The sequence below is a fragment of the Nothoprocta perdicaria genome, unplaced genomic scaffold, assembly GCF_003342845.1.
Source record: "Nothoprocta perdicaria isolate Ctin4 unplaced genomic scaffold, notPer1 scaffold_209, whole genome shotgun sequence".
NCBI lineage: Eukaryota > Metazoa > Chordata > Aves > Tinamiformes > Tinamidae > Nothoprocta > Nothoprocta perdicaria.
Genome location: NW_020455305.1, coordinates 895493 through 908247, shown reverse-complemented (window position 1 = coordinate 908247; position 12755 = coordinate 895493).

Below are 12755 nucleotides of genomic sequence, written 5' to 3'. Positions count from 1 at the left end.
CTGCCCTCCGGTGGCGGCCGGTGGCCCCGGCTCCGCTCGGGGCTGTGGGGATGGCGGCAGGAGGGGGCGGCCTGAACCTGGAAGCGAAGGGTCAGCGCAGCGGAGGTCAGAGCTGGGGCCTGTGGGGAACTGCTTGCTTTTGTCTCACACAGTAAGGTGTGTGGCCTGCAAGAATCCTGAGCCTGGCAGGTTTGACTCCTCTGGATCTTCAGTTGCTGCAGTTCACTCTCTAGCACTGGATTGCTTCTGAGCAAGTCCACTACTGACTTAATTCTGACTAAATCCTATACCATAGAATAGCATTCAATCTAAATATGATCACATCAATACAAAAGGAAGCTATAATTAAGCTATAATTACTTTTCTTCCCCCCCCACGCCCAAATTGATCACCACCATCATTAGTTTTTTGGTCTAATTCTCAAATTTCCACTACTAGAGATCACCTAGAGGTCACCTTTGCTATAGCCTTTCAGCAATCTCTCTCTCTCCTTTTTTTTTTTTTTTTTTTTTTTTTTCTTTCCCTATGAGGAATTTTTATGCACTGAAGTCAATCTACTTTATCAATTATATTTTCTAAGCCAAAAAGATTAAGGTAATAAATAAACATCTCTTATCCATTTCTCAGAACACTTTACGACTTATGCTTTTACCCTCAGATATTCAGTTTTAATAGCATTTTTACAATGCAGGCATGAGTACAGCATACAGTATTTTGTTGTAGGACTCCTCAGGGATATATAAGGACACATCACTCCCACCTTTTACTACTATTCCTTGTTCATATTTCCATTTAATCCTCTTAACTGGAGTAGGGTCCCAGGAGTCCATGTTGGACCTAAATGGCCTTGGTGATTCAAGACTACTGTTCAGAGTGTCTACTTTTCCATATTTAGGTAAGACCTTTGTGTGTCCAGTCTAAATACTTCATTTTGTATTTGTCAACGTTGAGACGCTACAGTGAATGGACTCGTCTGACTGAATAAGCTAGGTCATATCCTGCCACTGACTTGCTATAACATTATCAACTATTCTGGCAATGTTAACCTTAAATGAGAGGAATGACTTCTATGTTTCCTTCAAGTTTCCTTCAAGAATATTCCTACTACCATTGCCCACGGAATGTCACAAGAAAAAGCTTTGGCTAAATATTGCTTTTTTAAGTTCTTTTGTGTCTGATAGTTAACCACTTTCTAGGTCATTCAGTCTGTACTGGTTTTTTTTTTTTAATAGACCAGCAAAACATGTTAGACTAAAGCAAACAATTTTACCAATGCCCATGTATTTTTAATCAGTGCAATTATCTCTTTCAGAAGACTTCCAGCTTTGTCTAAGAACAAACCTAGACGTATTTGACTATGTATATTTTTTTTTTCTAAAAGAGATGCTAATTGCATACTGATTACTCTACATGACACTTTCCTCATCTAGCAACCATTAGTGCTTCTTCAATTTTCTGTATTTATTTCCCTTATCTCAGGTGAACATAATTGGGACAGAGATCACTTCTGAGAACTATAATGCAAGTTTCCTACAAATTTTAATAACCACCAAACAAAATATTGAAGTCTTCCACTCTATCAGATATCTGACATTCTTTTTCTGCAGAAAAGTTCTTTTTGATGCTTGTATGACAAATCTGCCATCAACCATAAACCCAAGTCTTGCTGCTTTTTAAATATGGAAGAAACCATTCATATTAATGTTTGTCTTTTCTGTATTTCCTATAGGCATATAGTAATAGGGCTATATATTTCAAATGAAGTGCTTTTGCCTCCTGTCTAGATCATTTCAAGATGACTTGCCTTTTCTTTAGATCTGCTGGTCAAGACTTCTTTCCCCACTGTGCTGTGTTTAGCTTTATTTAGCACTGCATCAAACTTCATTAGCTCTTAATATAAATTTATTACTGTTGCTTTTCATTTTCTCCTGTTTATTAAATAATGCCCTTACTGCCAACTGTTACTTTTATTTTCCTATTAAAGCAGTCTTGTTGTCCTCTTGATTTCACAGTTAATGCCCTATAGTGTGGATGACAGGCCATCACGTTTATAATTATTGCTTCTGTGAGATGCTTCAGTTCAGGACTGGATGTCCTTTGATAAGCACTCAGATTAGTTGAAAAAAATCCAGATTGTGGTATTATAGATCTAACTCTATAGATTCATAATCTTTACAATTAAAGGGAAAAAAAAAACTGTCAAGTTTTAATGATGTAATCAGCGGCCAACCTGGTTATTGTGATCAAAAATAAACTGGTATGAGAAAGATGGTAGATAGAGACATGACTGTTTGAAAAGTATAAAAATGATGCCAGTTCCTGTACTTTTGTATGCAATTATAATGCCCTTTCATTTTTGTAATTTCATTTTAAAAGGTTTTTTTTTTTGTTTGAATGCACTGGAAAAATGTTTTTGTTTTTCTCTATGAGTTTAAAAACAACCTTGTGCTGATTTGTGAAAAACTAAATGTGCTATTCTAACTCTTGCCCTGTTTGAATTGCTTTCAAGAATTATGAATTTCCAACTCACAGTTAGTAGAAAGGTAGTATATAGAAAAGCAGGTTAAAATATCAGGAACTAGATCCAGATTAATTAAAATAATGTATTTCTTCATTCTGTATATATTTCTGCTATGGAACATATAGATACCGATAACTTAAATATGTTAAAGAAGGTATTGGACAATTTATAGAAGAAAAAAACATTGAAGGCTACTAAATACAAAGGTATCACTTCTATCTCATGTAATATCTGCCTCACAGATCAGTGCCTACTAAGAAGAAATTGCACATTTATTTTTGCTTTTCACTAGTCATGTGATATTAGCCACTTTTGTAGCTAGGATACCGGACTTGATGGAGCTGTGGCCTGATCCAGACCTTTTGAATTTTCTTCTGTACTTGAATCCAGCTGCCTCTGAGGTTTTGTCCTATTCCTCTAAATATAGCGGTAAATATATTCTTCTAAATATATCCATCATGAAGATGTACATGTAGCATAGGTAGGTGAGACACTAATACAGAATTTCCCATACCAGTACGGCTTTCAGTTCCATGGGCCTTCATAGGCCATTAATTTCTATGTAAGCTTTGGAGTGATGTTATTAAGTTGCTCCTCATAGAAACCCGATTAATTTTATTATCAATCAGTATCTGACACAAAGGCTGCCCATAATATAAGTAGTAATGCCTAGCTCAGATTCAGAACTGGATCCACTGAGTAGATGTATAGGACTAAGGATTAAGGAATTTTTAAGGAAATTTCATTGGAAATTTTGACTGTTGTATTTGGTCAAACAAAACAAAGTTCTATAGAGAAAATGTATGATAGTCCTTACAGATAGCACTTTCTGCCACAGAGTTTGATGGTGCAAACTGAGAAACAGTTTCTCTGCTGCATGCAGTTGTGCAGAATTCAGTTGAAAAGACAGAAATAGGCAAGTCATATATAAATTAGATGACATTATTAGAAAACAACTCTGAAAAAGAATAAAAGTCTAATCTGATTAATACTTAACAATAGTTGATGATTTATTGATTTATATGAATATATAGTTTCTATTAACAATATTTAATTACATATCAGAAATTCTCAATTTTTGCTTAGTAATTTCTGTGTATTCTGTAAGTTTCAGATATAGAGTAAGTAGAACAGTAGATTTCACTCACTTGGACGCTATTGCTTTATTTTCATTTCTTGTTATCTCCAACTATTAGATAGTATACATTTTAGAGCTCTACTTTTCCTCCTTTTAGTCACTGTTTCTGTTGGAAAAATAAGTAATTTGCTATGTAATTTTGTATGCTATTGCTACACAATAAGGATAATGGAATCCCCCATTTCTCACATTCCTAAAGACTTAGATATACTATGAGCTCCTTAGAGATTCAAACTAAAAGGTGCTGTTTGACAATTTAATATAATCTAACAGAAAATATCTTGCTTAAAAGTGCAATTCCTGAAACGACTTCTGGGTAACACAGAAACAACCTTCATTATATTCAAGGAACTAAAACTCTAAAGCAACATTTTACCACAAATGAGATAACTGAGGCTGACACATGCTGGAAAAATCAAACTAGCCTAGTGAGAAACCATATGGCTACAAAGGGTTCCGTTTTGAAATGAAGTAGAGTTTTTAGTGCAGTTTAGTAAACGAATCCCAGAAATTGCTGCTAGTAAAAGATAATGAATACAAGAGATAAAATCTAATACTCCACTAAAATATATAGTGTTGGGAGGAATTAATACATTTTCAAATATCTTATGAGATACTGCAGTACTTAAGTGCTAGTTCTGTTTCAAATGCTTGTGAACTGAAGCAAAGCACTATACAATGTAGTTTTACATATTGTTAAAATGCAACAGAATCTAATGTAACAGAATAAATATAACTGTGTCAGTAAAGACCACTTAAAAATGACAAAGAGTGTGCCTAGATTCAAGTTTTTGTGCTGGCAGTGTTTTTGAGTTTAGATTTTCAGTTTCTGTGTGTTTGCAATTCAGTGTTCTTGACTACCCTGAACACTCATAAGAAGTAAATTTGAAAAAACAGCTTGATTTTCAGAAGATCCTTGCAGTCTCTTTGCTTAAAGGAATTCAGGTGCAATTCCATGTGTGGAGGAACAGAGATATGAAATAGGGGTTGTCTCTGCAGTATAAAAAGTGAGAGTGCAGAGAGAACCTATTACTACCACCTTTAACAATACTGAGAGTCAGTGATGAGTTAGAAGTGAAGTTACTTTTTCTCCTTGGGAAAAATAAAACTTCTGAAAACCTGGCCAACATCTTGTACTAACACAAAATGGTAATACTGATAAAGGTATCAGTAACACATGTAGAAACAAACAATCTCTTAAAGCATTCTTGCTTCTCAGGCATTCTAAAAATTCTGTAAAACTTGAAATTAATTTTTGGAAAAGGGAGTTTCTTACTGATTTCTGTAGAACTCACTCACTGATTTCAGTAAGAGTGACTGAAGGATCACAGAAATAAAAATAAAAAAAACCCAATATGCAGTTTGCTTTTGATAATCAATGCTTGTGGTTTTATTTTATTTATTTTTATTTTTTAATCAGTTTCATGGGGTAGAAGTTTTTGGGGTTGAAGTTTTTGGCCCAGAAGTTCTGAGTTGCCACAACCCCAGCTGAAAACAATGGGAGTTCCCCAGATTCCTCCAGATCAGTACTTCTGAAAAACATACTCTATAACTTAAGTGGTGTTGGTGAATGCAAGTTGGTGACAAAATTACTTGTAGAGTTTATAACTGGATGTTCAGAAACATAGTCACACAAAGAAAGCTAATTAGGACAATGCCTTCTATTTCTGCAGGAAATAGCTAACTAACTAAATGGAATATATATATAGAATGTATAAAATACAGATAACATATGTAACATACACTATATTATATATGTTGTATTGTATATAACATAACATATAACACATATAATGTACAACTATATATGAATGTATATTAATATTTAATTGATATTAAATGTTATGCTTAAATATTTATTTTATTTTATTTTATTTTATTTTATTTTATTTTATTTTATTTTATTTTATTTTATATATTTGAATTTTAATTTACAGAATTCCAGAACTTTTTCTGATACAGATCTAAAATAGTAGGAAGGCTAGGTGTCTAGAATCTGAAGACAAGATCTCCTGTGACTTAAGTCTAAAACTCTTTAGAAAAAAAAGGTGTAAAGTATAAATAAACATAAAAGTCAACATTTAGCTGAAAATATGAGGTTTTAGAGCAATATTTTCATAATGTACATTTTGTTGAATTACAGATATTTATTCATCCAAGGGATGGCATTAGATAGTAGGCTTGAATTTTTATTTGTTTGTGTTTGAAGAATGTGAAATAATTTCTTGGAAGATGTAGCCCAGAGCTTATGAGGAAGAAAGATTAGAGGTGTCTGTGTGATATAATAGCCATGCCAGTTAACCAAACCCTAAAAGGATACTGAACCTGACAGCCTGAATGTGTGTTGATTTATTGCTCTTCCTAGTTGAACACTAATAGGGTATATTTTAACCTGTCCCATGACACTAGGGCTCTTGAAGGAAGAGAAGCCCAGGAGAGCTGGTTAGTTTTCAAGCGGCATTTCCACCATGCCCAGCAACAGTGCATCCCTCTGCGCAAGAAGTCCGGCAGAGGGGGCAGGAGACCAGCGTGGATGAGCAGGGAGCTCCTGGCAAAACTCCAGCAGAAGAAGGCAGTATACAGAATGTGGAAGAAAGGACAGGCCCCTTGGGAGAAATACAGGAGCGTTTTCAGGGAATGCAGGGATTCTACAAGGAAAGCCAAGGCACGCTTGGAACTAAATCTGGCAAGGGATGTTAAGAGCAACAAGAAAAACTTTTTCAAATATATTAACAACAAGAGGAAGGTCAGGGAGAATGTGGGTCCACCAGTGAACAGGGTGGATACCCTGGTTACGGAAAACACAGAGAAAGCAGAGCTGCTGAATGCCGCCTTTGCTTCAGTGTTTGTCAGGGGCAGCCCTCTAGAATCCAAGGCCCTAGGGACACAAGAACTGAGCTGGAGAGAGGAAGGCTTGCCCTGGGTAGAGGAAGAGTGGGTCAGAGAGCACCTAAGGAAACTCGACACCCACAAATCCATGGGCCCTGATGGGATGCACCCCAGGGTGTTGCAGAAACTGGTGGATGTCACAGCCGAGCTGCTCGCCATCATCTTCGAAAGGTCTTGGAGAACGGGGGAGGTGCTGGAGGACTGGAAGAAAGCCAATGTCACTCCGGTCTTCAAAAAGGGCAAGAAGGAGGACCCGGGCAACTACAGGCCGGTGAGCCTCACCTCCATCCCCGGAAAAGTGATGGTACAGCTCATCCTGGCTGTTGTCTCCAGACACGTGGAGGAGAAGAAGGTGCTCAGGAGTAGCCAACATGGATTCACCAAGGGGAAATTATGCTTGACTAGCCTGATCACCTTCTATGAAGGAGTGACTAGCTGGATAGATGAGGGCAGAGCAGTGGATGTTGTCTGTCTGGACTTCAGCAAGGCTTTTGACACTGTCCCTCACAGCATCCTCGTGGGCAAGCTCCACAGGTGTGGGACAGATGAGTGGACGGGGAAGTGGATTAGGAATTGGCTCAGTGGGAGGGTGCAGAGAGTGGTAGTCAGTGGCGTGGAGTCCAGTTGGAGACCTGTAGTTAGCGGTGTCCCCCAGGGGTCGGTCCTCGGTCCGGTCCTGTTCAACTTATTCATTAACAACCTGGATCAAGGGATGGAGTGCTCCCTCAGCAAGTTTGCTGATGATACCAAACTGGGAGGAGTAGCTGATAGCCCTGAGGGCTGTGCTGCCATCCAGAGGGACCTGGACAGGCTGGACGACTGGGTGGCGAGAAATCTCATGAAGTTCAACAGGGCAAGTGCAGGGTCCTGCACTTGGGGAGGAATAACCCTGGACGCCAGTACAGATTAGGGGTGGACCTGCTGGAGAGCAGCCCCGCAGAGAGGGACCTGGGCGTCATGGTGGATGACAAGATGACCATGAGGCAGCAGTGTGCCCTGGTGGCCAAGAAGACCAATGGGATCCTGAGGTGCATTAAGAAGAGCGTCTCCAGCAGGTCGAGAGAGGTGATCAGTGCCCAGTTTTGGGCTCCCCAGTACAAGAGGGATGTGGAGTTGCTGGAGAGAGTCCAGTGCAGGCCTACCAGGATGATCAGGGGCCTGTAACGTCTGCCCTATGAGCAAAGGCTGAGAGAGCTGGGTCTGTTCAGCCTGAGGAAGAGAAGGCTGAGGGGGATCTGATCAGCGTGTATAAATACCTCAAGGGAGGCAGTGAGGAGGAGGGGGGCGGCCTCTTTTCAGTGGTGGCCAGCGATAGGACTAGAGGAAACAGCCACAAGCTGAGGCACCAAAAGTTCCACAGGAACTTGAGAAAACACTTTTTGACAGTGAGGGTGACAGAGCCCTGGCACAGGCTGCCCAGAGAGGTTGTGGAGTCTCCTTCTTTGGAAATCTTTAAAATCCGCTTGGATGCAGCCCTGTGCCACGTGCTCTAGGTGTCCCTGCGTGTGCAGGGGGGTTGGACTAGATGACCTCTGAGGTCCCTTCCAACCTTAAGCATTCTATGATTCTATGACTTGGAAGATTTTAATAAATTAAAAATATAAAATTGCTTGACACTTGGAGCCTTTTTTACAGTCCACCAAAATAACATACTCCTGTTACTATGTTTTTACTTGTTTTTTTAGGATGCAAGAGTGTTTGCACTCGAGTTTGCTGCAACAGGTGACTTGAGTCCCTTAGAGTTGTCCTATCTGCAGCAGAAGGGCTGAAGTTGATGCCAGCCTTTTTTGACTTGTGATTGCCCCTACTTGTCTCCCTAGAGGAGCACTGAGGCTAGTAGTTTTGGTAGCCTGGAATTTGGATGAGAATGAAAGCTGATATCTGAGTTTATCTATCAAACCCATAGCAATGTGCAGAGAATAAAAGATGGCTTCAGGAGAAGTGCTAAACTGGAAGCAATCAATTAAATGGTGGGTCCACAAGAGAAGTACAAACTGAGATAAAGATGCCTTGCCACATTATCAGCATGATAAGACACCTCAGTGACACAATTCATAATCACAGCTCTTCCTCCTAACCAACGCCACTAAGGTTTTATTTCCAAAAAGAAAATCCATTAAACATGCTAAATATAGTAGCAGATCCTGGGCCCAGATAAACAGGCCACTGTCCAGCCACTGTGTGCCAACAGGGAAAAGGGCCTAGAGAGGATATTACAGAGTCTGCTGTGGCGATGGGAGGGCTGAGGGTGATGAAGCGGGAAAAAGAGCTTGGGGGGATATGCTAATTCAAGATACCAGACAATGAGAGAGCCAAGGCCAATCTCAGTACGTGGTGTCAAGATTATGAGAGCAGGCACACTGGGAAAAATGTCTTGGCTTGTGAGGGCAGGCAGGCAGGCACCGTGGCGACAAGGGAAGGGCACGGGGCACTCTGGTGGCACTCCAGTCCTGCCAGGACAAGGCTGGTGCCTGGCACGGGCAGGGGCTACACAGGGACCCCGTAGCTTGAGCCCCTCTCCCAATTGCCTGGGAGGCGCTTTGCGGCACCTGGCTGCACACCTCCGCAGCTGGGAGCGGCTGTGCGGCTGGCTCTTTCCCACACAGYRTCTTGTCAYGGAGTSAGGAGAAGCCCAAGAGCCTGGCAGGCTGAAGCCCTTGGAGGCAGCAGCTGCTGCTCACCCCCACYAKTSTGAGACCTCAAGCAGCAGCTCCCCAGCTGCCCTGAGCTGCTTCAGCTGAGGACGTGGCGCACAGGGCTTTGCGCAGAGACTGGCAGAGCCTCCACACACTACAGAGGGAGGGCAACACTTGCTTTCCCTGGCCCCATCGCTATGCTGCACGCCCACATCTACGAAAGGAGTTGCAGACCTGCGGCTCTGGTGCTCTCGTGCTGCCCTGCAGCCTCGCAAAGCAATGGCACTGGCAGAGSTGGTTTCCCAGTCCCAGTGCGGGGCAGTCTGTCCCCATGGTCTCGCTGGCCTTTGTGACAGGGCCACTTTGCAAGTCAGCTCCATCACCTTTCTAATAGCAACATCAATGGCTCAACACGAGGCACTAGCACCGTGCTGCGGTGCCTGGCTGCAGCGTCGCATCTGCGGAAATCCTGAGAGCAGAGACAAGCAGCAGCACTGAGTCAAGCTGCCCGGAACATGGAGACGTGGGAGAGAGACACTTGTGCTTCAGAGGGTGAGGAAAGCTCTCTAGCATAGAGGCGGCGCCGGAAAGGAGCTGGCTGTCGTGGAGGTTAGAAGAACTAAGGTCTCTGCAGAGTGGGGAGGCAGCGCAAAGTGCCAGGCGCAAGTCCCCATGGCAGGAAGCAGGAAAGAAGCCGAAAAAAGGCAAAAGTTTGGAAGAAGCAAGCAGGAACATGGCCTGTGAGGCGCAGGATCAGGATTTGAGCATTGTGAACTTCTTTTTCCCACCATGAGGCTAAAGGAAGTGGGTCAGCTGTAGGAGGGTCTTGGCCAAAGGCAGGAGCGCTTATCAGACGGCCTGCCTGATGATGAAGGGTTGGGTGAACTGCAAATGAGGAGTGGGAAGCCTGTGAGGATCTCAGAGATGGGATGAGAAGGTACCTCCTCAGAGTGCTTGTACCACTTGCCCCCAGGAAATCTGGAGGTGGAAGAAGAGCTTGGAGAACAGTCCCATCTACGCTGTCCACGCAAATAACCCTGAGGAGCTGTTGGGGAGCAATGCAAGGACAGGGTTTGCCCACGCGCAGCGAGAGCCTCCCACGGCAGCCAAGCTGCATCATATCAGGCAGGCGACAAGCAACAGGGAGAGAAGCTGCACGCTGCGATGGACCTGGGAAAACCCTGCTGTGCTCTCCCACTCTCCTGCAAGTCCACCACAATCCTCCTCTCTCCCTTTAAAGGAAAGCTCTCTGGCTTTTCCCGCTTTGCCCCTTCTCCCRTAMCGGCCCGTGGCTGTATGAGAAAAATGTTGGAAGGGCTGTGGAATGGATATGTTATTTCCGGGCACCAGGTGATGAGAGGGCCAAGGCCAATCTCAGGAGGTGGGGAGCGCGTCTNTGATGCAGTGCCCAAAGCCTGGCGCACCAAGTGCTGCGAGTATGTTATGCTCAGCATGAGGGAGCGCGGAACGAGGCCCAGAGTTCCTGAAAAAGAGTCAAGATGCAACAAGGCCAGTGAGCTTGTGTCTAATTCTATGCTAAGCCTTCCACTGGTCGTCGTCTTTGTGTTGGCAGAGGGCAGGAGGTCTTCTCCTCTTTCGGTCACTTGCTGCTGCTCCCCTCAGAAGCTCTTGCACTGCAAGCAGCCCACGGGAAGGGACTCAGCAATCGCAGAGTCTTTGCAGCTTTCTTAAATAAATAAGTAAGTAAAATAACAAAAACTCCTTCTATGGTCAGAGAAAGCCTTTGCATTTCATTTCCTGCCTTTGGATGGCTGCGCCCTGCAGAAGCAACAGCTCTCTCAAAGCACTCACATTTGAGCAGGTCTTTCTCCTGGCCGCTGCACAACAAATTTCCTCCCTTAAAACACTCTGTACTGTAAATGGAAATAAGCCAAGGGAGCTGTACTTAGAAGGGCGTCAGCTTACCTCTGCCACGATGCTGCCGCTGGGGCTGGTCAGGCCTGACAAGTCCAGTGCTCTGGAGSACAGGCCCTTGGCTCGCACTTTGCCTAGAGGAAGAAGGCAAGGGGCTGAGGCACGCCGGGCCTGCAGCAGCTGCTCTTGCCTCGAGCCTGCTTTACGCGGAGCTCGGAGGCTGTGCTTGTGTGCTTCCCCCGTGCCGGAGGGTTTAGCTGGGCAAGGCAGTGGAGCAAAAGAGGGGAGAACTTCTCAAACACTTCTTGCAAAGAAGCACATCCATACCAGCACGGGTCTTGGCCTTGCTGTCCGGACATAGCTATGCAGACCTGCAGCTGCGGAAATCCTGCTTCTCTCAGGAGTAGGCCAGAAGCACTCTGCTCTTCTTGCCTTCACCACCGAGAGCGACCAAGATCAGCATCAGCCTGCCCCTTGTGCTGCTGGAGGGCAGCATTTGCTTTCCCTTGCCCCATCGATAAGCTGCATGCTCACATCTATGAAAGGAGGTGCAGGCCGTGCAGGCCTTTGGCTCTTGTGCTCTCATTCTCTTGGGTTGCCCTGCAGCCTCGCAAAGCAACGGCACTGGCAGAGCTGGGTTCCTAGTGCCACTCCAGAGCAGTCACTTTGTTTTCACTCAGGTTTGTGACAAGGAAAGCTCTCCAACATGAGAAGCACTGCTCGCACAGAAGCAGCACACTGCAGAGCTGTATGCACGCCCACCAGAAGCAGGGCTAGTTCAAGACTTTCTGCCTTCTTCCAGAAGCTTCTTGACCAGTCACAGGGCACGCTCAGAAACGTCTCCTTTTTTGGAAGACTGGACACCCATGACATCCCAGCTCAGCAGTGCAAGCTAGCTGAAACTGGTAACTGTGCTGACTGCTCGTGGAAGGTTGTAAAAATGTCCTTAAAAGTGAAGAAACATCCATGCGGGGCCTCGTACGAGGCTGCCTCTTCAATCCTTGAATAGGTGACAAAGCATCCCCAGCACTGTGCTTGCTATCTGTTTCTGATGTCCCTGCGCTAAGTATAATCCGAGGAAAGTTCAAATAACAATGGGAGGCATGCCCAGAAGTCTTTGTATGGAAGGAGGGCAGCACATGCTTTCCCTGGCCCCATCGCTATGCTGCATGCCCACAACTCAGAAAGAACCTGCAGGCCTTGAGCTCTCGTGTGTGCGTGCTCTTGTGCTGCCATGCAGCCTCGAACAGCAATGGCACCGCCACTCGGGGGTGGTCTGTGGCCGTGGTCTCCCTGGGCTTTGTAACAAGGCCAGTTTCCAAGTCAGCTGACTCAGAGCAAAATCCTAATAGCAAAATCAACGTCTCAACGCAAGGCACTAGCACCATGTTGTGGTGCCTGGCTGCAGGATGAGGAATTAAGAGCCATGTACTCCATTTTCACACCAGAAGGCTAAAGGGAGCGGGTCAGTTGTAGGAGGGCCTTGGCCAAAGGTAGGAACGCTTCTCAAAGAGAGGGCCTGCATGATGAGGAAGCGTTGGGTGAGCCTGCGAATGAGGAAGTGGGAAGCCTGTGAGCATCTCAGAGATGGGATGAGAAGGCATCTCCTTGCACCCCTTAGCTGGCAACCCCTACCCCAGAAAAAACTCTTAAACGTGCTAAACACAGCACAGCAGCAGTTCCCGCCCCAACCACA